Raw genomic sequence first — 25290 nt, 5'->3', positions numbered from 1 at the left:
TACTGTTGTGTGTATGTCTTCAAATGACTGTAAAATCACCAGGAGTATTGATTTGGGGGTTAAAAATAGAGTCTAGCTACAAGGTGAATTTGCAAATATAGCATCTGTGAATAATGAAGATTAACTAACTATATTTCCCTATTATTGAGCAGTTACGCTATTTCTTTTTCTATTCAAATAATGCTATGATCAATATTTATGCATAAAACTTCTTCCTTTTGGCTCGATGTAGAGGCCCATGCCTGTAATCCTAGCACTTTGGGAGGCTTAGGTGGTTGGATCACTTGAGTCAGGAGTTCGAGACTAGCCTGGCCAACATGGTAAAACTCTGTCTCTATTAAAAATACAAAATTTAGCCAGGTGTGGTGGCGCATGCCTGTAATCCCAGCTACTGAGGAGGCTGAGGCAGGAGAATCTCTTGAACATGGGAGACAGAGGTTTCAGTGAGCTGAGATGCTGCCACTGCCCTCCAGCCTGGGTGACAGAGCGAGACTTTGTCTCAAAAAAAAAAAAAAAAAAGAAAGAAAAAACAGAAACAAAACGACTTCCTCTTTTAGGAGTATTTCCCCAGGAACTACGGGGAAAGTGAGAATTTTGATACAGCCTGCTTCTTGGAGTGCCTGCCTTATGACCGTTCTTCAGATCCTTGTTACTCACAAAATGTAGACCTAGGACCAGCAGCATCAGCATCACTTGGGAGCTAATTACAAATGTGGACAAAAAATGCAGGCCAAGTGAGCAGAATCTGGTCTTCAGCAAAATCTGCGGGTGATTTCTATGTACATTAGAAGTCTAAGAAGCTCTAAATCAAGGATTCTTGAAATTTAGCATGCATCAGTGTTACCCACCTAGCTTGTTAAAACACAGATGGCTGGGCCCCACCCTCAACATTTCTGACTGAGAATGTCTGGGAAGTGGCCTGAGAATGGGCATTTCTAACAAGTCCCCAGGTGATGCTGATGGTCCTGGTCCTGGGACCACACTTCGAGAACCACAGCTTTAGCTGGTTCATGGGTAAGTCTCTTGCAGAGTTAATGTTTTTAAATTGCTAATTCATCTTTCTTGGTGAGATGGAGGGGAAAAAATAATCAATGTATAACTCATCAGAAGAAACCCTTTTCACTGTATAGAACCAGGCTAACAAGGTTGATAAGAACTAGTAGTGGTTGATAGGGGTAGGGCAATATGGATGGGAATTGAGAAACAGAAATAGAAAAAAAAATGTTTTGTTCTCTTGTTATTTAAGCACATTCTGTAAAAGAGTCTATCATCAAACTATCAGAAAAACATTCTTTTTGTTTGTTTTTTTGAGATGAAGTCTCTCTTTGTCACCCAGCCTAGAGTGCAGTGGCATGATCTCGGCTCACTGCAATCTCTGCCTCCTGGGTTCAAGTGATTCTTGTGCCTCAGCCTCCTGACTAGCTGGGATTACAGGCATATGCCACCACACCCAGCTAATTTTTGCATTTTTAGCAGAGATGAGGTTTCATCATGTTGGCCAGGCTGGTCTCAAACTCCTGACTTCAAGTGAACCACCCACTTCAGTCTCCCGAAGTGCTGGAATTACAAGCACGAGCACCTGAAAAACATTCTTTTTTTTTTCTTTTCTTTTTAAATTTGAGACAGAGTCTAGCTGTGTCGCCCAGGCTGGAGTGCAATGGCGTCATCTTGCTTCACTGCAACTCCGCCTCCCCGGTTCTGGCGATTCTCCTGCCTCAGTCTCCCAAGTAGCTGGGATTACAGGCACGCACGGCCATGCACAGCTAGTTTTTGTAATTTTAGTAGAGACAGGGTTTCACCATGTTGACCAGGATGGTCTCGATCTCCAGACCTCGTGATCCGCCCGCCTCAGCTTCCCAAAGTGCTGGGATTACAGGTGTGAGCCACCGCACCTGGCCAAAACATTGAGTAGTTTTCCATAAACTATATTTTATGAATCACACACAAAAAATAGGAGAATCTGAGGAATCTGGTAAAAAGTATCAAAGATACATTTTTGTTTGTTTCTACTTTTTCATCTTTCTGTGATGAAAAATAATATACAGCTATGAAAGCACAGGTCCCAAAACAAGCCCCAGAAGCTTGGTTTCCCAGTCACTAACACATCCTTGGCTACCACTTCCCAAGAACAAACCCAGAAAAGATTTCTTAGAACATGGAACCCTCAAGACTCTAGTTTCCTTACCCCGAAACTTCAAGTCCAGCACACAGCCAATTCAAGTATGTAACTATTCGTCAATGTACAGAATTGCTGGGTACCCGTTCTATGTATTTTAGGTAGATCAAAGTGTTTCATATTTCTCATGAGCTTGGCGAAGCGTTAGCAGGACAGTCTCATGTATAGGTATTCCCTTGGAGTGACTTCCTTTTCCTTGGGGGAAAAAGAAGGACCTTATCTTAGGGTCTTCTTTGCTCTGCATTAATAATGAGGTTCTCTTATCATCTCTCTTTCCTTTTCAGATCTGGTCAAAGGCTTTTAGAACCTGGGTGGCTGTTCTTTGTTTGTTTTGTTTTTAATGTTTAATGTTTTTAAAGCCATTCCATAGCCTTTTAAATAGCAGGAAAAAGACAAAGGCTATTTATAAGGAAATTTGTGACAGAAGCAGTTTTAACTTTAACCAAAAATTTGGTAGCAAAGGTATAAGATTCAGCTGAAAGAAATCCTTATCATCAGTTTAGATAAACTCTTAAACAAAGGAGAGCAGATGATGAGGAGTGAGTACTTTTCAGTGTGTTATGGGGGAAGCCCTGATTGGAGAAATTATCACAGAAAATATAAAGGATTATGCGACTGTTTTTCTTTCTTCAAGAAACCTGGTCTAGTCTGTCTCTAGGTCTTTGAGAATACTTAAAAGACTAGATTGGGGCATAGCTTCAAACATTAACACAAGCAAATGTTCTGTTATTTTTTTCGTAGACAAACAGATGGAAGGGATTCTGCTCAAAAAGGGCCAGAAAAAGGAGAAGGAAGGGGAAGGGAGAACCTGGCAAAGTCGTCAAATTTCTTTTTAAATGGGTTCTTGAGCCCTAATGGCTGTAATATCAGGTGGGTATTTCCCAGGAGTTTCTATGCTTAGCAAAAATTAAAGTGGGTCTGTAATTTAGGTCTAGAAGTAGTGGCTGGAAATAACCAAAGGTATGTTGCATCTGTTCCTTCTTAGCGTGCATATGTATTTAAATTTGTTATGGGAGAGGAAATAATTGGTGAGTAATTAGTAAAATGCTTAACCTAACTTTAATCAAGAGATTATTTTCCCTGGAAAAAGCAATCACGGCTTTGCATTTTGGTGAGCTTTATCTCACTAGTCTCAATTATCCATGGCCATCCAAGCCTGCAGATACCCTAATGTGTCCCATTAAAGGCAGGCAGTCCGGCTACTAAAAATGCAGGCACAATGCCTCAGGGTAATAAGAAGCCTTAGTGGGCTTATTTTGCAAATTGAGCCCTCTTTAGTAATGGCAACTGTGACAGCCCCCTTTAGGACCCCAAAAGAGTCTTTTTCAGTCTGAGTCCCAGATCCGCTCCCTTCTGTTTAAGGTGGAAACTGCTGTCCTGGCTGCCAGCTGCCTCATCAGCTTAGCCACAGTCTCCCTGGGCTCTGCTCTCCTTTTCCCCTGTCATCTCTCTCCAGTCCTTCATCTTTGGCTACCATAACCTTGAATCAATTCATTCTTTCACTTCTCTGGCCTTTTGTGAATCCAGAATTTCACTAAAATGTCCTCAGAATTGCTCAATTCTACTATTACCCCCCGCCCAGGAATTCACAATGCAAATGAGCACGCTGAAGACAATCACCATCTGTCAGCAGGACGTTCTACATTGTTTTTCCCGAAAAATTTTCAACAATTAAAATTGCACAGTTACTGCACGTTCTCTTAGGGTTGCCCTGCGACACATGATTGCTTTTTGCAAGATGTTTTTACCACACTGCTACACAGATATATATTGTTACTAAATGAAAACGCTATATGAAATTATGATAGCTGTTAGGACTAGACATCAGACCTCTTGGCTTGACAATTATACAGATGAAGAAGGCTGTAAGAAAAATTCCAAACTGATGAAATGAACATAAAAATGAAAGGAAGATTTCCTGTTTGTAATTTTTTTAATTTATCTTTTTTTTTTTTGACAAAATCTACAAATGTAAAACACCAATACAACAACCAACTTGTTATTGGGAAAATTATGAAAAGAACAATTTTCAAAAGCTAGCAATTATCATACTGAATAATATCTTACAAAGGCTGATTATTATAATAGTTGTGAGTTTAGTGGGTCTTTATTTTTTTAATTTAATATAGTCTTCATCCTTCATCTAGCTTCAGCCCAAGTTAGAAGACAAAGGGAGGTAATGAAAGATGGGCACAAAGAGTCAACAGGATGAATTTGGTTTCCTAGGAGCACTCACAAAGGTCACAGCAGGAAAAGGCTACAACATACACCCAAACTGAGGTTGCTGGATTATCTGTAGCCACATCCCCTATTAGCCCAGATCACCAAATCACTAGTCTAATTGAAGCTTTTTTTTTTTTTTTTTTTTTGACTACAGAGGACAATGGTCAAGACAATTGGCATTTACAATGGGCATGCCTAAAGGTGGTGAAGTCATAACTCATCAGGAATCTATTTCCTGCTTATAAGAAAGTCTCTGGGCAAATATGAAAGTGATTTAATCTATACTGTATCACCTAGATGTCTCCATCTGAAACAATTCTGACACTTTATCCTCCTCCCCAGCTGTAGCAGCAACCCATGGGGGTTAAATTTCTATAAAAGTACTGTGAAAGGGCAGGGTGCAGTGGCTCACACCTATAATCCCAGCACTTTGGGTGGCTGAGGTGAGCAGATCACTTGAGGTCAGGCGTTCGACACCAGCCTGGCCAACATATGGTGACACACTGTCTCTACTAAAAAATACAAAAATTAACTGAGCGTGGTGGTGCATGCCTGTAATCCCAATTTCTCAGGAGGCTGAGACAGGAGAATCACATGAACCCAGGAGATGGAGTTTGCAGTGAGCTGAGATCACGCCACTGCACTCCAGTGTGGACAACAAGAGCAAAACTCCACCTTGAGGAAAAAAAATACTGTGAAAGAATTGTAATAAAAGTAGATTTTAACTAGATTGCCTTAGAAATTATCACTTGCTTATTTAATGCTGGTAGTTAACATCCAGATTCCAAGAATCTTACAATGTTAGCGCTAAAAAGAACATTTGAGATCACTAAGAACAATTTCTTCACCTCACATGTTAAAACCAAAGCTAAGGAAAAATTTTTAAAAAGCTAAGTGGGTGATTGCCTTGCTAAGGATGACCTGGTAAGGATGACCTGATTGCTACGTAGACACCTACAGTCTTAGTCGAGTTCTTTTTCCACTGCATCCACATGCCTGGTAGTAGGTAAAGAGAAAACATGTTGATTTTATCCAATTTAGTATAAGAATCTTCTAGATAAAGAAGGCAGGTAAATGGTTGGATAATAGAACCTCATTATTAAAAACTCTACTATACACCAAGGGTTCCATTCAACCTTAGCTCAAGGTGGTACATGTAAAACTTCTGCTTAAGTGTTTTTAAAAGCAAAAAAAATTTTAAGTGTTTTCAATATTGCCTACATTGATGGATCTCTGCCCAATTCATGTGAGAAGCGGAGCACAGCCCTCTCATTAACTATGCCTTACTCTGCAGTGATTCTCAGTGGTGATCTTATAGGGAGGCAAACATCCACATCCACACACTTATGTAGGGGGATCTATTTTTTTTTGAAACGGAGTCTCTGTCACCCAGGCTGGAGTGCAGTGGCGCCATCTCACTACACTACAACAACACACTACAACAACCTCTCGGGTTCAAGCAATTATCCTGCCTCCTGAGTAGCTGGGACTACAGGCGCATGCCACCACACCTGGCTAATTTTTTGTATTTTTAGTAGAGACAGGTTTTCACCGTGTTAGCCAGGATGGTCTTGATCTATCGACCTCATGATCCACCAGCCTCGGCCTCCCAAAATGCTGGGATTACAGGCGTGAGCCGCCTTGCCCGGCCAGGAGGATTTATTCTAATAGAGAAGCCTGCAAGTTTAAAAGAAGCACCACCCCTGCCCTGATCTCCACCCAGCAGAAACATCACTGATCTCCCCAAAGTGGCACTTACACAATAAAGTTACTGCTGAAAATTCACGTTGACTTTTAGGACTTAGAAGAAACTCTCCTTACATCTCCAGGGTGCCTGACGAGGTCAACCACTGACGCTTTTCTCTGATGGTTCACCATCTCTTTGAGGAATCGATATCCACACATAAACAATACAATGAGAAAGTCGTATTTTAAATTTACCCCACTCCCTGCATCCTCTAGTCCCCTCCCACCTTTGTTTTTCTCCTTAACATGCACCACTGTCTAAACATAATTTACTTATTTACTGTTCATCTCCCTTCATTAGAGTTCCAAGAGGGCAACAATTTACGTCTGTTTTATTCACTGCTGTGTACCTAACACTTAGAACACATAGTAAATGTGCAAACAGTATTTGTTGATTAAATGAATATTAAAATGATAACAACACCTTTACACTTGCTAATTCTACTTGGTTCATCTTTTTTTCCATCATTCCTTTCAATCATTCTCTCATGCCCAGTATATTGGCCCTCCACCCTCTTAGAGCTTTTTCTGGGGGCTGCCTCTAGGGAGGGTATAGCCAGTCTGGACTCCATGGTTATCTATTAAGTGATAATCCTCATTTACCCCCACCTTCTTATCTTCCACTGCACCTGCTGTGCCAACACTTAACCCTATATAACCCCCAACATCTAACTTACCTTACTCTTTGCCCAATCCAAAGCAGTGCTACAGAAGATTTTAAATTCATGCTGGACTGCACCAAGAGCAATTCATGGCAATACTTAATGTTCACAGCCCACAGCAAATAGAAGAAATAACAGAATTAGGAATTAGAGCTGGGTTTGAACATTGGGTATGACATACACTACCTGGCATCTTTGGTTGAGTCAATGAATTATTTGAGCCTTTTTTTTTTCTCATCTGTACAGTGGGAATAACACTATCTACTTCATATCATAAAGATTATGTTTAATTAATTAACTTTTTGAGACACAGTCTCACTCTGTCACCCAGGCAGGAGTGCAGTGGCACGATCAAGGTTCCCTGCAGCCTCTGTCTCCCGAGTTCAGGCAATTCTCATGCCTCAGCCTCCCGAGTAACTGGGACTACAGGCACATGCCACTACACCTGGCTAATTTTTGTATTTTTGTAAAGCCAGGGTTTTGCCATGTTGCCCAGGTTGGATAAAGATCATATTTTAATAATGTATATAAAAGCTCCCAATAGGTTTATATCCATATAGGCTGGGCACAGTGGCTCACATCTGTAATTGCAACATTTTGGGAGGTCAAGGTGGGAGGATCACTTGAGCACAGGAGTTTGAGGCCAGCTTGAATGTTATAGGGAGACCTCATTTCTACAAAAAATTTAAAAAATAGCCAGATGCCTGTGGTCCCAGCTACTTGGAAGGCTGAGGTGGGAGGATGGCTTGAGCCCAGGAAGCTGAGGCTGCAGTGAGTTGTGATCACACCACTATATTCCAGTCTGGGTAACAGAGGGAGACCCTGTTTAAGAAAAAAATATATAGGCATGTATAAAGTGCTTAATAAATATTAGCTCCTCCTCTGTAACATATTTCACTAACTTCCAATGATACCTTACTCTTTGAGTGATTCACAAGAAAACTCAAGCTTTCTGGTATGAATCTTCTTAATTTTTTTTATCTTCCCTTTTCATAATTCTATGTTTTCACCCATTTTCTCTCCTGATTCTGAAAGCCTCTCTCTTCTATTCTAAGACCCTGCATGTCAATAGTTTTCAAGCCTGGCTGCACATTAGAATCAGCTGGGGAGATTTTTAAAAATGCATCATCACTGGGTCCCACCACAAACCAATTAAATATAAATCTCTGGAGGTGGGAGCATGGCGCCAGTATTTTTTTAAGTTCGTTGGTAGGGTGTCAAGACAATTTAATGGGGGGAAGAATAGTCTTTTAAACAAATACTACTCGAACAACTGGATATCCAGATTCAAAAGAATAAAGTTGAACTCCTTTATAATATACACAAAATTAACTCAAAATGGATCATACATTTAAACATAGAGCTAAAACTATACAACTCTTAGAAGAAAATAGAATTAAATCTTTATGACCTGGAGTCAGGCAAAGCCAACTTAGATATAACACCAAAAGCATAAGCAACAAAAGAAAATAAACATTGAACTTTATCAAAATTAAAAATTTTGATACCACAAACAATATTATCAAGAAAGCGGGCCAGGTGGGGTGGCTCATGCCTGTAATCCCAGCACTTTGGCAGGCCTAGGCGGGTGGATCACGAGGTCAAGAGATCGAGACCATTCTGGCCAACACGGTGAAACCCCGTCTCTACTAAAAATGCAAAAAAATTAGCCAGGTGTGGTGACATGCGCCTGTAATCCCAGCTACTCAGGAGGCTGAGGCAGAAGAATTGCTTGAACCCAGGAGGTGAGGTGGAGGTTGCAGTAAGATTGCGCCACTGCACTCCAGCCTGGTGACAGAGCAAAACTCCATCTCAAAAAAAAGAAAGTGAAGACAACCTATGGAATGAGAAAAATATTTGCAAGGTATATATCTGATAAACAGCTTGTGTGCCGAATATATAAAGGACACTGACAAGTGGAAAAGAAAAAATAATCTAATTTTTAATGTGGGCAATGTGTCCAAACAGATATTTTTCCAAAGAAAGTACACAGATGGCCAATAAGCACATGAAAAGATGCTTGGCATCATTAGTTATTAGGGAAATATAAAGCAAAAACCACAATGAGATCCCACTTCAAACTCACTAAGATTGTTCTAATCAAAAAGATCTATCATAACAGGTGTTGATGAGGATGTGCTGAAATTGGACCTTCATATATTACTGATGGGAATGTAAAACGGTGCAGCCACTTTGGAAAACAATTTGGCATCTCCTGAAAATGTTAAACATATAGTAATCATAATGACCCAGCAATTCCAGTCCCAGGTATGTACTCAAGAGAAATTAAAGTCACACAAAACATTTGTATACACAAATGTTCAAAGAAGCATTATTCTTAATAGTCAAAAAGCAGAAACCCAAAATACCTATCAACTGATGAATGGATAAGTAAAATATGGCACACTGGAATATTACTTGGCAATTAAAAGAAAGGAAGTACTGATATAGGCTACGACATGGATAAACTTTGAAAACACTACGCTAAGTGAAATAAGCTAGCTACAAAAGAGCATGTACTGTATAATTTCATTTATATGAAATATCCAGACTGAGCAAAGCTATATATAGAGAAAGCAGATTGGCGGTTGCCTAGAGCTGGGGAGTGAAGAAAAATGAGGAGTATGGGTATGTGGTTTCTTACTGTGATGATGAAAGTGTTCTAAAATTGATTGTGATGATGATTGTACAACTCTGCGAATATCCTAAAAAACATTAAATAGGAAGAAAGAAAAGGAAGGAGAAGGAAGGAAGGAAGGAAGGGAGGGAGGCAGGGAGGGAGGGAGGGAGGGGAAGGGAGGCAAGGGGGAGGAGAGGGAAAGAGGTAGGGAGGGAGGGGGAAAAGTTTCCACAGGTAATTCTAATACTGAAGTTTATTTCTGGTATTTTACTTTCTGGATTCCTTCAGAGTAAAGACTGCATTTTCTAAATTTTTTTCTCCCCCATATTCTTACAGATTAATAACACAGAGCAAGGGTGCGATATTTTTTGAATTTTTTTTTTTTTTAGCAGCAAAGTGTTCTTGGGGATGTTCTTGATTTTAATCAAAATTGCAAGATCAGGCTGCCACCTGGCAGAATTGGTCATCTTGGCTATCTTGAATTATCCTAGCTCGCCAAGCAATTCATTCAGCTGAAGCACATAGAAAGAGGGTAGGCACACAGTGCAAACAAAACTAACCGGTTTTGCCATCGAAGCAGGGTTGTTTTGTCATATACCAGCGGATATGGCCTCTGGCCCTTAGGAACCATTCTTTTGACAGTTCCCCGGGACATGGCTCTGGTCTGACTGACTTTGTTTACTAAATAAATTAATTCCCACTTCTGGAGTAGCTTCAATTTTTAAACAGAAGGCCATCTATTGACAGTCACTGATACACAGGATTTTATTGTTTGATATTAAACAATTAAGAGTTATTGTTTTTTCCCTACAAGTACACTATACATGAAGATAAATATAATGTAGAATACAGTCACTAAGAGTGGGGAGAGAGGGGGATTCTATAGCTACTCTCTGCCTTAAAGGAACAGTGTTACTTCAGTAAATTCAAAGTGCATACTGTTACTTCTTTCACAGAAATAAAGCTCTCTTTCGGCAAAATGTGCATCAAAGACAGAGGCTGATGGATATTTTTAAAGATGAGTTTGATTATGTAAACAACATTTTAAAAATATCCAAATAATTTGATCTTTTGATCTAGTAGACTTTAATAATTTGAAATTACTTAGAAATTGCTAGTTTCAACAAACTCTCTGAAGGTATACAGAAAAGGAAAATGCTGAAGTAACTCAAGATGTTTATAAATATTGTGTCTAAAATGTTATCTCTTTTGTTAAACCCAGCATATAAAAAATAGCAAAATTTGAAACTGCAATTATCTGAGTAGAGGACAAAGATCTGATTTAGAATCAGGCAGGAGTTTTCCCTCTATTACTCCGGCAAGTTCAAATGTACTCAGAAATACAAAATGATTGATCTTCAGGCATAAGTTTGAAATTAGATGACTTTACAGTTGGAAGAATCATTAAGAACAATAATTCAAAAGATATGACACCTATAATTTAGGAGCCTCGCTTCACAATATAAGACAACTGAAAATTAAGTAAAAATCTGAAAATTAAGCATTGATTTCACAAGGTAAACATGGCAGACTGGATTATAAGAAATATGAGGCATTTTGCTTTCTCACCAGAAAGAACTGCTGGGTATGTGCTGCAGACTGGCATTATGAGTTGCTCAAAGGGAAGCAGCTGGGAAATGCTGTCAGATTATTCGGGTTGAGGAGCTGCCCCAGGGCAGAACTTGTCACAATGTCACATCCCTCTTCACTCTCACAACTTTCACCAGAATACACCAGACCCTTGGAAGACACATTCAATCACAAATACAAACTTTTTGTTGAAACTCCAGTAGCAAACTATCAAACCAACTTCATACGTGGAACATGCCAGGACTCTTCGATGTTTCCCCAACACAGTGGAATAAACTATTTTCAGCTAAAAGTTCATCTCAGGAAAACACTCGTGTGCATTTCCATGCAATGTAATTGTGGAACATAGCAACCACTTCTTAGTTTTCGTTAGAGGATATTGAAAAACTCGAGTGTAAGGATAATTCCCCCTTTCCCTCTAATGCAGCTTTTTAGGTTTTTGACACTATAAATAAAGCATAAAGAGTGACATAAAGAGCTGCGAATATATATAAATACACCACTATGGCTCCCGTCATAAGAGCTTTTGGAAAATGTTTGAACAAGTATTCATCTTCCCCAAATCGCAATCGCAAGACACCGACTGTTACACAACGTGAAACAAAGGCAAGGTGAAGGGTGAAGACCGGCAGAACGGACGGTCGCAAGGAAGGCAAGTGCCTCCGCAGGACAGAACCTGCGCGGTCTCGCGGGCCCCGCTTTTCTCGGCACCTTTCTGGTGTTCTGAGCTTTTCCGCTAATACCATCCACATCATCTCTCAGACAAATGAATCTCCCTTTAAGGAAAGCCAAGCAGGCATCCAAGGTAACGTGCAGAACCGTAAATGAAAAATGCCCCCGTCTAGCAGGCAGACAAGCGAAGGAAAACCAGCTGTCAGTGTCAGAGGCTCCTCGTTGTAACAGGGTTTCGGGTTTCTCTCTGCCCCTGTCTCTCTGTCTCGCCCTCAATAATATCAGCTTTCTAATCACCTCAAATCACAAATACACTCTCCTGTCCGTCCTTGTGAAATACATGCTGATGAAACAGGAAAAACAGAGTGCAATACTCACAACAACGAAGAATTCCTACACACGCTGTTCCATTTTCTTGCTTTGAAAAGACGTAAGGTTAATTTTAAAAGCCCTGCTGAATTAGAAAAATAAAGGGGAGGGGGATTCCACCCACACAATCCTCCAGCCCACCGCAAAGGAGCCCGAAGGCTTGCTGACGTCACAGATTCATGAATGGATGTAAATTGGGCTGGTTTAGGATTCCGCACAGACTTCGCTTTGCTGTGTGCCACGAAAAAAAGAGGGGCGGGTCCAGAGTAGGCCCGGCCAATAGGCTTCAGGCAGACTTGGCCTTCCTTCTTTTAGAAGGAATCTGGTCACAGAATAAACAGAGCCCGCCAATCAGGCATCTGCCACTGCCTTAAGACAGACTGGCAGCTTGAGGAGAGAGAGAGAGGGAGGGAGATTGAGAGAGAGCGAGAGAAAGAGAGAGAGAGAGTGTGTGTATGTTTCAAGCTGTGATAGTCATAAAAACATTATTATTGCTATTGAATGAAAGAATCAAAATAGAATTTCGGTGCAATCAAGGCTAACAAAAATGCATATAGAAGAAATCCCATCTTTTATTCATTAGAGCTCTTTTCTTTAACCCTTTTCTTACTGTTCAGCAATATGCCTGATGCAATCAAAACAAATCAAAGTCAGATAAACCATTTCTAAAACTGGCAGACTAGTGGACATGTATGCCCGGCCCACCACGACTTGTAAAAGGAAAATTTAGGGAAGGATGCGTGGGAACAATACTAAGAAAACAGAAATATGGAAAATAATATTACATGGATGTAACTGTTTTGTATAGCAGTAACATCTCGCTGACCTTCATGCTGTATCGAAAGTGGATACGGAAGAAAAACTTGCTGCTACTTTTAAGAAGGGTACAGGGTTTCCTCATTGGTTTTTTTTTTCAACTTCTGGCAGTCAATTAAGACACAGCTCCAAAAGGGCGCTTAATGAAAACTTTGAGCAGGTTTTGGTTTCAGTAAGATGTTTTATTATTAACAACAAAAGCAGCTGTATTAAATTCACTCAAAAGGCATCTCTTGCTTCATTTTTACACTTTTCAGTTATACAAAATTGGAGATGAATATATTTATTGTCCCTACTCCTCATCACTCCACTTCACAATGGCTAATACTTGACAAATACCGATCATGATTTTTCTGAACCTGGGAAATGGCCTCAAATCGTTGAAACTAGAACAATCATGGTTAATATAAAGCTTCAGTTATGAGCTTTCTGAGCAGAGATCTGCTCTCTTTCTCAATCAGATTAGCTACACAACTGTGAGAGAAGGAAAGTGGTTGCCTGTTTACTATCTGGTCCTGCAGGGTCCAAACCTGGCCACTAGTAAGTACTGCACACTTCTTAGCTCATTCGGTGAAGGAAAACGTTTCAGGATTATTTTACGCACAGCAAAGATATTCAGTGTACTGTATATATTGAAGCAATAAAATATTGTTGGCAAACAACATAGTCAACACATTTCCCTAAAGGAGCTTATTGTGGAATATCACTACAAAAAAGATAGACCAAAGAAGTTTACCCATGTAACACGGTAGAGTGCTCAAGGCGAATACAGTATTGGTACACGCCCAGTAGGCCTGAGTGTACGACATTATTTAAGAACCAACAAATGGAAAGACGAAGAATATACATCTCTATTTCTTTTAACAGTGACCAAAGCCAACCAGGATACATTAAAAGAATCAGATTTATGAAAAACATTTTTTTCTTCCAAAACAATACAGACTAATAGAAAGAGATAAAGAGGCAAACAATAAGATGCCCAAGAAACATCAAGTTGTGTGTGTATATTTTATTTATTTATTTATTTATTTATTTATTTATTTATTGTGGAGACACAGTCTTGCTCTGTCTGTGACCCAGGCTGAAGTGCAGTAGTGCAATCATAGCTCACTGCAACCTCGAACTCCTGCGCTCAAGTAATCCTCCAGCCTCAGCCTCCCAAGTAGCTGGGACTACAGGCATGTACCACCATGGCTGGCTACTTTTTAAATAAGTTTTTGTAGAGATGGGGTCTCACCATGTTGCCCAGGTGGGTCTTAAACTCCTGGGCTCAAATGATCCTCCTTCCTCAGCCTCCCAAAGTGCTGGGATTACAGATGTGAGCCACTGCACCCAGCCAAGTTGTATACATTAAGTTTGCCAATCATATCTCAATAAAGCTGTTTTTCTTTTCTTTAAAGACATCAAAAGCTGGCCGGGTGCGGTGGCTCACACCTGTAATCCCAGCATTTTGGGAGGCCGAGGTGGGCAGATCAACTGAGGTCTCGAGTTTGAGACCAGCCTGGCCAACACGGTGAAACCCCGTCTCTACTACAAAAACAAAAATTAGTTGGGTGTAGTGGTGCACGTCTGTAATCCCAGCTACTTGGGAAGCTGAGGCACTAGAATCTCTTGAACCCAAGAGGCAGAGGTTGCAGTGAGCCGAGATGGCACTACTACTACAATCCAACCTAGGCAACAGAGTGAGAACTCCCTCTCAAAAAAAAAAAAAGGCCGGGCACGGTGGCTCAAGCCTGTAATCCCAGCACTTTGGGAGGCCGAGGCGGCTGGATCACGAGGTCAGGAGATCGAGACCATCCTGGTCAACATGGTGAAACCCGTCTCTACTAAAAAATATACAAAAAATTAGCTGGGCATGGTGGCGCGTGCCTGTAATCCCAGCTACTCAGGAGGCTGAGGCAGGAGAATTGCCTGAACCCAGAAGGCGGAGGTTGCCATGAGCCGAGATCGCGCCATTGCACTCCAGCCTGGGTAACAAGAACGAAACTCCGTCTCAAAAAAAAAAAAAAAAAAAAAGGCTAAAGCTGCTACAGAAGTTACTATATTTGCTGTAAGTTGTGACAGCAACATAATTACTAATAATAAGTCCACTAGGGATGGGAGTAGTCTCTGAAGCAATTCAACAAAACAATCTCTATAAATGCTTCTAATAACAGTCACCTAAGATTCTTGGCTCAATATACAACCTGGAAAATAAAAACTAGCTGGCCTTATGAACTTGCCACTTTAGTAAGATAAATATGGCGTGGGTTAGCATGCTTCCCATACCACAGAAACATCAGCTGGGCCGACAAAGACTCCTGCATGTCAACGATCATGGGAAATCATTGGAAAGATAAGCTGTCTCACCAAATTATGGAAGATACAGAAGTCAGTCTCGGAGGAAGTCATTATCATTTTAGAAGCAGAAGGTAGAAAGGGAGATAAAGGCATGAAAAATGCACACTCTAGGGAAGTTCAGTTCAAGAGAATTTCCTGTGAGTATGGAGTGTTCCATAATTTGCACTAATATACTAGCTACATGCGACTACTGGGTATTTGAAAGATGGCTAGTGTTCTCGAGGAAGTGAATTTGTAATGTAATGTGATTTTAATTTATTTAACTCCCAAAACAGTCACCTGTAGCTGGTGTCTATGGTATGGAACAATGCAACTCTAGAGATAAAAAGCCAAGTCCCATCATTATAAGTAACTTTTCATTTCAGTACGTGGGCATACTAAGTGTGGAGGACCACAGAGCCATTTTCAAGGTGAGTAACCTCTTTTAAGAATGAAATGAATCTCCTCAAACTTCAGTAATGACTGAAGTTAATCCAGGTCATTTTCCTTCAGGTGGTTGGGGAATACTCTTTGGGGTTCTGAAACAGATCAGGAAAATGACTCTGGTCTCATTTTCAAAAAAGGTATTTAAAACTCATTATTAGATAAAAATCTATATGTAGAAATTAAGGTACAATAATTCTGCTATAAAAATATAAGCTATTCTAGTTTTGGAGGTTTTCTGAGAAAAAAATTCGTTTTTAAAAAAGAAAAACAACTCATTGAAGTCAGAATCAAAGTCCAAAGTATCACGATCCATGGGCAATTTTTGTCAAAAATACCAGGAAAAAGAAAAAGTTTAGTGATCTCAAATGCTAATACATGGAGACTCGAATTTCCTTCACAGGCAACAGTGTGTAGCGGTTAAAAGCTGGTAAAGAGATCTGGGTTCAAATAATGTTTCCGCCACTTACTAGTTATGAATATTCAGGTAAACATGAGTTTGTTTTCTCGTTTTTAGAATGGGGATAATAATAGCCTATATTACCATGTGAAGTTTAAAGTAATATTATAACACATGTACAGAGTTGCACACAGCACCCACATACAGAAGATACTCAGTATATGATAATGGCAGCTGGTTTTATTTTGTTATTGAGACCCTGCTACTCTCTCAACAATGGAAATTTCAACAACTATGGAGATCCAGGAATCAGAACCACAGGAAAGAATACAACATCTTTATTTTGCTTATAATAAAGCTTGAATGATCTGATATAGTTTGGCTCTGTGTCCCCACCCAAAACTCATCTTGAATTGTACTCCCATCATCCCCACATGTTGTGGGAGGGACCCAGTGGGAGGTAACTGAATCACGGGGGCAGTTCTCCCACACTGTTCTCATGGTAGTGAATAAGTCTCACAAGATCTAATAGTTTTATCAGCGGTTTCTGCTTTTGCATCTTCCTCACTCTCTTTGCCTGCTGCCATCCATGTAAGACTTGACTTGTTCCTCCTTGCCTTCTGCCATGATTGTGAGGTTTCCTTGCCACGTGAAACTGTAAGTCCAATTAAACCTCTTCCTTTTGTAAATTGCCCAGTCTCAGGTATGTCTTTATTGTCAGCATGAAAACAGACTAATACAAAATTCTTTTCAGGAAATTATAAAAATATCTATTAGTGACCCATCTTCTAAAGAAAAGTTCATCCACATCATTTTCCTTTGGGTGGTTGGGGAATACTCTTTGGGGTTCTGAAACAGGTCAGGGGAACCTTCAGGTAGTTATGCTAGCTGATCAAGAGCTTGGTTCATTGTTTTTAAAAAGCAGCAACAGTTTTCTACATAAAGATGTAGTTTGTATAAAATGATGTGAACTAATTTGGAAAACAATCTATCTCCTAGTTGGGAATATTGGTCAGAATTCTCCATTTCATATCAGAATGTTAACCCTATTTCTATTCCAAAGCATATGGAGCCTCGGTCAGCAACTGAATTTCAATATTCAAAGACCTCAGCAGATTACTATTAGACTTCCATTTTTTCCCCTGTCTAGCTCCCATTAAATGCCTATCTGAGAAAGTGATTTTTAAGAAACATCTAAGGGAAAACATTCTTATAAGTATCACTAAAATCTATCCTTGTGTTAAGGGAGATCGTCAGCAAGCTACGTGCTTTCTAAATTTCATTAGCCTAATACCCCTTAGCAGAATAACTATCATTGAGTATTATGGTCTTGTTTTTATTATGATTATGAGAAAGATTCGTATTGCTTCTGTGTTGTCCATTATCTTGAATGATATCTCCCATGAAAGGAATTCACATGAGGAATTTGTTTTACAACTTAATATATAAAAAATTTTTCTGTTCTTGAAGAATTATTAGGTGTCTGTCTACCTTTTAGATGATAAAAATGTAATCCACTGAATTTTCATTTTTTCGACCCTGCTTCTGGAAAGCTCAGAGTCAACTTTAAAATTCATATGCTTCAAAATATGCTAATCACAAAAATATATATTTACATGCATATTTTCTTTCTCTTCCTTGTTTTGGGCTGGATTTCTCTATTGTTAATGTTATTATACATATTCTTTCTTAATGATAAGCACTTCAAACTCTTTTTGAAAAGGTACACTATCAATAAAATTTGCACCGAATATGTATCTATAAACTTTTAAAAAGATCAAAGCCTCGTGTTAAATTCTACAATCCTCTTTATATTAAAGGTACATATTACGGCACACTTTAAAGAATATTGTGAGTTTCGTGGATTTTAACTATTCAACATTTTTTATTAACGGATAATAAAACATCAAGCCAGCTGGAGAAAAGCAATTGCTTGAGATTTAATATGCTATTTAGAATAAATCTTAACAGCTTAATGAAGCTTTAATGTGTTCTTCCTGTCAAAAGGATGACTACAAATGAGGGATGTAAGGATTCTTCTCTGATTGACAATGCAAATGTACTGAAGCAAATCAAAAGCAGATGGATTTCTCAATTAATAAAATATTTGCCATCCCCAAAATACACTATCCCATAACGTATTAATTCTGGCAAAATACCGTAAACCAAACCTTTGTGGGATTAAAAATAATATACTGAGGCTGGGCTTGGTGGTTTATGCTTGTAATCCCAGCACTTTGGGAGGCCCAGGTAGGCGGATCATGAGGTCAGGAGATCGAGACCATCTTGGCTAACATGGTGAAACCCCGTCTTTACTAAAAATGCAAAAAACTAGCAGGGCGTGGTGGCACACGCCTGTGGTCCCAGCTACTCAGGAGGCTGAGGCAGGAGAATCACTTGAACCCAGATGATGGAAGTTGAAGTGAGCAGAGATTGCACCACTGCATTCTAGCCTGGGCGACAGAGCAAGACTCTGTCGAAAGAAAGAAAAGGAAAGAGAGAGAGAGAGAAAGAAAAAGAAAGAAAGAAAGAAAGAAAGAAAGAAAGAAAGAAAGAAAGAAAGAAAATGATAATATACTGAGTCATAAAGGTACTTTATACATTGAAAGAGCAAAAGAAGACTTTATACATTACTCATCCACATAGAATTCATACTACTTTCTTAGAGCTCATGTTAAAAAAAAATACAATAAAACCCTCTTAACTGTCTAACTTCTATTCTTTTGATCCTGTTTTAATTTCTTCCCTTCTTTAGCTAGACACAACTTGGCATTTCCACTTTAGCCACACATTGCAGGAAATGTAATTAAAGACCAAAACATCAGAGTAATGGATATCTGCCTTTTAAAGTCTGCCTCTACATCGGCCCCATTTGAAGGAACTGTCTCTCTCCCGCTTTTAGTCACGTGGTTCAGATGGAGATGACCCTGTCTGAAGCAAGCGCTCTAAGAGTGAGCATGTGGCACAAGGCTGGCCAACTCAACTCCCTGGTCGTGATAATTAGGGAAAGGATAGACACACCTTCCAAGCCAGCCAATAAGAATCATCTGAGTCATCCCCAGGATGTTTGACAATTATCGGTGGGGTGGGGGCTGAACATTTCTTTCATCAGGATACTAGCTTTAAGGACAAGTAGGCAGAGGGCTGTCATCTCCATCCATATAGAGGGCAGAGGAAAGCAGACCAGAGATAAAGGAAAGAAGACTGATTCCTGACAAAGGTCACTGGGCGTGAGTCTTGTCTGAAGCCAGTTACTCTGCTGGACTTCCCAATTACATAACCCAATCAATCCCTTCCTCCCCACTCCCTTTAAAAAACAAACAAACGAACTTAAACCAGTTTGATACAGGTTTCTGTCACTTGCAGCCAAAAGATCCTTGATAACACAATGTCATTAATTGATTCTCTCATCATATTCAAAAAAGAACAAATTAAAATCAGAGTCCCTGTACTACGAGAGTTCCTTTTCTGACAACAATAATTTCAATATGTTGGTAAATTAACTTTCAAATTCTGTCTTCTAACTATTACATGGTGTTTACACTTTATTATTATTTATCTTTGTCATCATTAAAAGTTCAACAGTTTAAGACCCAATATTTCCTCTCAACAACAAGGTCTGTCTTTGATATTTTGAAGTCAGTGACTTTCACATAAATCTTTTTACCATTTATCTCAATCTATCCAGGCTTTAAGATGTATTCGTTCTGAAGCCCTGGGCAAGGTTGCTTAAAGGTTCGGTGACTTACTGAAAAACGGAAGTAATTATAGGTATAGCATAGCACCTCAACATGGTAAACAATGTTAGTTACGTCATTCAATAACCTCATGATCAAAACTATAAAACATATTTTAAAAATTTCCAAACTGCAGGCATTTTCTCATAGCTTATTCCTATTCCGTGGTTGACAGATAATAACTGTGAATCTCTTATTTTTCTATTTCTCTCTATTCAAAGGTTATAAAGCATATTTTACCTGTGACCTGTCCTTTTTCTGACTTTGATTTTAAGGTCAATTCTGAGTTCTCTTCATTTTTGGTTTGGTTGGTTTTTTTGAGATGGAGTCTCACTCACTTTGTCTGCTGGGCTGAAGTGCAGCGGTGTAATCTCGGCTCACTGCAACCTCTGCCCCCCAGGTTCAAGTAATTCTCCTGCCTCAGCCTCCCGAGTAGCTGGGATTACAGGTGTATGTCACCATGCTTGGCTAATTTTTTTTTTTTTTGAAATGGAGTTTTGCTCTGCCACCCAGGCTGGAGGGCAGTGGCATGACCTTGGCTCACTGCAACTTCTGCCTCCCAGGTTCAAGTAATTCTCCTGCCTCAGCCTCCCAAGTAGCTGGGATTACAGGCACACACCGCCACACCCAGCTAATTTTTGTATTTTTAGTAGACAGGGTTTTGCCATGTGGGTCAGTCTAGTTTCAAACTCCTGACCTCAAGAGATCCACCCACCTTAGGCTCCCAAAGTGCTGGGATTACAGGCGTGAGCCACTGTGCCTGACCTTAAAGCATCTTCATTATATTGCCCTCTTTTGGAGTTTCAGATATCTAAATTCCAGAAATAATAATTGGGAGCAAATTCTGGTCTTACACTTTCTTTGTAAACAATCTTGTGCTGCACTTTAGAGTTTACCAATGTCTTTAAAATAGGGTAGTCGTTGGTCCCATCTCATATGTGAGAAAATAAGAGCCCCAGGGAGACTGGCTCATCTAATATAGCTTTTATCTACCCTCTGTAATCTACTGAAAACTGACTATACTTTTAAATTCTACCCATTAACCCTTAAGCCTCCCCCTTTAAAGACCCGTCTTTTATCATCCAATGAGTAAAATTAAAAATACATTTTTGAGAAGTGGCAATGCAAAGATTAAAAAGCCAGTTTCTAAGTATCAAGGACCTTTGGTGAGATTTGTAACTACACAAAATGGTGTAGATGTTAAATTAGTGGGGTAGACAGGAACATTTTACTTGAATTTGGGAAACAATACTAGAAGAAAGGTCACTGAAATTTGGGGGCAAGAATAGTCTTCCTTGCATGGGGCCATCCTACACACAGCAACCCATTTAATACGCTCCCCCCATGCTTGTAACAGTCCCAGTATTGTTCACTGAGGCCTCTTTATCTTGTCATATTTGTCTCCAGGGACTTAGATGTTTCCCTAAGGGACAGGACTTATTGCTGAGGGTCTACTCCTACCTCTCTATGTCAACAGAGGGCAGTAAAGAGAGAGCATCACCCGGTTACCTAACCTACAGGCTTCAAATGGGGGCAATGGATGCACCCCCCAGGCATTTGCTTCCCTAGGCACTTGGATTGCCCTTGACCCTGTTTGAAGCCTACAGGTTAGGCTGCCGGGTGATGCTCTCTGCTGCCCTCTGTTGACATAGAGAGGTAGGAGCAGACCCTTAGCAGATAAGTCCTGTCCCTTAGTAAGTCCCTTGGAGACGAATATAACAAGAATAAAGATACCTCAAGTTGAGGCTCATCAAGAGCTCCGGGAATGTGAAGTGAGGCTGAGTTAAGGTCAAGAACCACTCTTCCTAGACCAGACTATAGCCGAGTCTTATGTTTTACTTATCTTTGGCAAGTTGGCACGCTTGTGAAAGGAATCAAGGCTTGTCCTTACACAAACACAGCCTGTCCTGATGCTGCAGTTTGCTCTACTAGTCTCAGTCTGCACTGCCACACTCCACTCTTGCCCGGAGCTTGAATCAAGTCTTTCTTCTCTTTGATGGAATGACCATTTGTGGGGGGTGGGGGGGCGGAAGTGGGGGGTGGTTATAGTCAGTTCTAATAAGGAGGTAGACCTGAAAGGGGAAGAATGTGGGGAAACTGGATTTGAGACAGCAGAGACAATTTCCCCAAGGTCCATAACAAATGTAAAACTGGTAAGGCACAGACTAGTGCTTTTCATTCTAATATAAGATTACAGTGTGTAAGCACAGCAAGTGAAGAGCTGGAAGTCAAAGACGATATTAACACCGAAGCAGTAAACTGTGAAGTCAGTTTATAAAATGAGCCACAGTGCTTACTTAGATACTCTGAAAACCAATATCTAAATCAAGTATGCATATTTTAATGCATGCCATCTACATTCAAGATAACATATGCTGGCGTATATACACATATATACCATCCATAAACAGGTCCATACTATGTAGAGTCATACTGTTAAATCAAGTTTAGCCTAAAGCTGCCTCCTCATGTATTTAAGTTCGGCCTAAAGATTTTTCTGTATATCATAAACTATAACAAGCGGAGGTGTAAACCAACTGTAGCCCACACCTATGCCAATCGCTGAGTTTTGGCCAATCAAATGTAGCCAACTGTTGACACCATGTTCAAATAAGGCAAATGCCGAGCTGGAACCAACCCAGCTGTTTCTGCACCTCGCTTCCATTTTCGGTACTGTCACTGTCCTTTTGCTGTCCACAAATCCTCTTCCATCCCATGGCTGCACTGGAGTCTCGGAATCTGCTGTGATTCTGGGAGCTGCTGGATTCACGAATCATTGATTGCTCAATTCAACTTCTTTAAATGTAATTTGGCTGAAGTTTTTCTTTTAACAATACCCAGCACTACAGTAATCTCTTTACAATCAACACTGGTGAAGGGGACAGAAGGGGCAGAACCCAAAAATCTTTGAGGGAAGAACTCTGTTTTAAAGTGTACTCATTAGTGTAATTATATGTTATGCCCAGGAAATACGTTTAAAATTAAATAATGAAGCTGCATTGGAAAGCTCTTAGTTTTCCATTACAGGTAATCAAACTATCCCAAAATAGGATAGTAATATCTTCACCTCAAGTATTAAAAGATAGTAGTTGTGGCCAGGTGTGGTGGCTCACTCCTGTAATCCTAGCACTTTGGGAGGCCGAGGCTAGTGGATCACAAGGTCAGGAGTTCAAGACCAACCTTGCCAAAATGGTGAAACCCAGTCTCTACCAAAAACACAAAAGTTAGCCAGGCAAGGTGGCAGGTGCCTGTAATCCCAACTACTTTGGAGGCTGAGGCAGGAGAATTGCTTGAACCGGGGAGGTGGAGGTCACAGTGAGTCAAGATCACACCACTGCACTCCAGCCTGGGTGACAGAGCAAGACTCCATCTCAAAGAAAAGAAAAGAAAGAGAAAGAAAGAAGGAAAGCAGTTACCACTAGTTGCAACCTGCCCCAAATCAATCAATTTGTATTGTATTTTTAAAATTTTACTTCATAGGTTCCAATCTAGTCTGTTCAAGTAGGTTGAGAATTAAAGCTGTACAGGTAACATTCATTCAACAAGTAATAAGTAGATACAGGAGAACATAGGAGTGAGGAAAGGGGCTGGCCACAGTGCTTCCTTAGATACTCTGAAAACCAGTATCTAAATCAAGTATGCATATTTTAATGCATGCCATCTGCATTCAAGATAACATATGCTGGCGTATATACACATAGGGATAAATCACAGATCCTGATCTCAGCCTATTTCACTAAACAAGAAACATAATAGGAAAATAAAAAATTTAGTGGCTTAAAATTATAACAGAGGGTATAGTGTTAGAGATTGTCCTCCAATATCCAGTCTTTCCTCTTTCCTTTCAGTAAGAGAATCCTTGAGCCCCACTCCTACTTTTAAAGTTTTAGGTGGGTATATGGCCAGTCAGCTAAAGATCTCTCTACTCTCCTAGCTGTACACGTGACCACATGACTAAGTTCTAGTTAATGAGTCATGAGTGAGAGTGATGTTTGCAACTTTCAGGTCTTTTTAGAGATGAAGCTGCGGTCCTGAACTCCTTTTCCCCATTGCCAGGCTGAGTCAACTTCTACCATGCAGATGATGATAATACCCTAGGCAATGGCAGAACAGCGAACAGACCCTGGGCTTTGAATGTTCTAATGAATCAAAGCTATCTAGCTGTCCTGAATTACCTGCCTACATTAGGACTGCTAATGATGAGCGTCCTTCCTTTTATGAGGCACCACATTTTTTGAGACTTTGTTACTACGACTTACTCTATCCCAACGATTATATCCTGCTACTTGGTGATACATGGCTATTTCTGAAATGGGATAAGTCAATGATTGCTCCAAACAGTCTGAGAATGAATTACTCAGGGAACAAAGATACTGGAAGAAATCTTAAAACCCAGTCTACTCTGTCTTTTTTTTGGAGACAGAGTTTTGCTCTTGTCACTCAGGCTGGAGTGTAATGGCACGATCTTGGCTCACTGCAACCTCCACCTCCTGAGTTCAAGCGATTCTCCTGCCTCAGCCTCCCAAGTAGCTGAGACGACAGGCACTCGCCACCACGCCCAGCTCATTTTTGTATTTTTAGTAGAGACAGGGTTTCACCATGTTGGCCAGGCTGGTCTCAAACTCCTGACCCCAAGTGCAACTTTCAGGTCTTTTTAGAGGACTTCAGCCTCCTCCGACTCCCAAAGTACTGGGATTACAGGCCACCATGCCTGGCCTGTCTTCTTTTTTTAACACATGAATAAAACGAAAGCTCAGAGATTTGTCCATAGTCTTGGAATTCATGGCAGAGCCGGCAATTGATTACGGGTCTCTTGGGATCTTGTTTGCATTACATCATCCCATCTGTAGATAACAGTCACCACTAATATTGCCTCTTTCTTTCTTGGGCAGAGTCAGTTAAGATTCACTCAGTACTCCTGGGACATAGAAAACTGTCCTCAATTCGAAAGCAAACCCAACAAGAATTTTTTAAAATCACATTTTAAAAAACGTTTATTTTAGTTTCAGGCATTCATGTGCAAGTTTGTTATATAGATAAATTGTGTGTTGAGTGTTCGGGATACAGAGGATTTCATCACCCAGGTGCCCAATAGGTAGTTTTTCCGTCTGCAGCCTCCTCTCATCTTCCCTTCAAATAGGTCCCAGTGTCTTTGTCCATGTGTACTCAATGTTTAGCTCCCACTTATAAGTGAGAACATGCGGTGTTTAGTGTTCTGTTCTGTGTCAGTTCACTTAGGATAATGGCCATTCTTTTTCATGGCTGTGTAGTATTCCATGGTGTATATGTATCACATTTTCTTTATCCAGTCTACTGTTGCTAGGTTGATTCCATGTTTGTGCTATAGTGAAGAGTGCTGCAATGAACATATGCATGCATGTGTCTTTATGGCAGAACAACTTATTTTCCTTTGGGTATATACTCAATAATGGGATTGCTGTGTCAAATGGTAGTTCTGTTTTAAGTTCTTTGAGAAATTGTGAAACTGCTTTCCACCATGGTTGAACTAATTTACA

General features: G+C 40.1%; 1 protein-coding gene across 28 annotated transcripts in view; it reads right to left on the bottom strand.

Annotated features, from left to right (window-relative positions):
- Window positions 1-25290, bottom strand: part of MAP3K13 (mitogen-activated protein kinase kinase kinase 13) — a 178384-nt gene that overhangs the window by 100177 nt on the left and 52917 nt on the right. For 7 of the 28 annotated variants that reach the window (XM_054245436.2, XM_078350401.1, XM_078350411.1 and 4 more), the window contains exon 1: window positions 12068-12311. The exons of 10 other annotated variants lie outside the window; for them this stretch is intronic. The gene's annotated coding sequence lies outside the window, so the exon portion shown is untranslated. Of the gene's footprint in view, window positions 1-6158; window positions 6280-6822; window positions 6906-10996; window positions 11168-12067; window positions 12312-25290 lie in introns of those variants that run through there. 11 more of the 28 variants (XM_078350395.1, XM_078350399.1, XM_078350410.1 and 8 more) reach the window with 3 other exon arrangements.

Source organism: Callithrix jacchus, chromosome 15, assembly GCF_049354715.1.
Source record: "Callithrix jacchus isolate 240 chromosome 15, calJac240_pri, whole genome shotgun sequence".
In the NCBI taxonomy this organism is placed as follows: Eukaryota; Metazoa; Chordata; class Mammalia; order Primates; family Cebidae; genus Callithrix; species Callithrix jacchus.
Note: the sequence above shows the minus strand (reverse complement) of the source record. Positions and strands in the feature narration are given on the sequence as shown.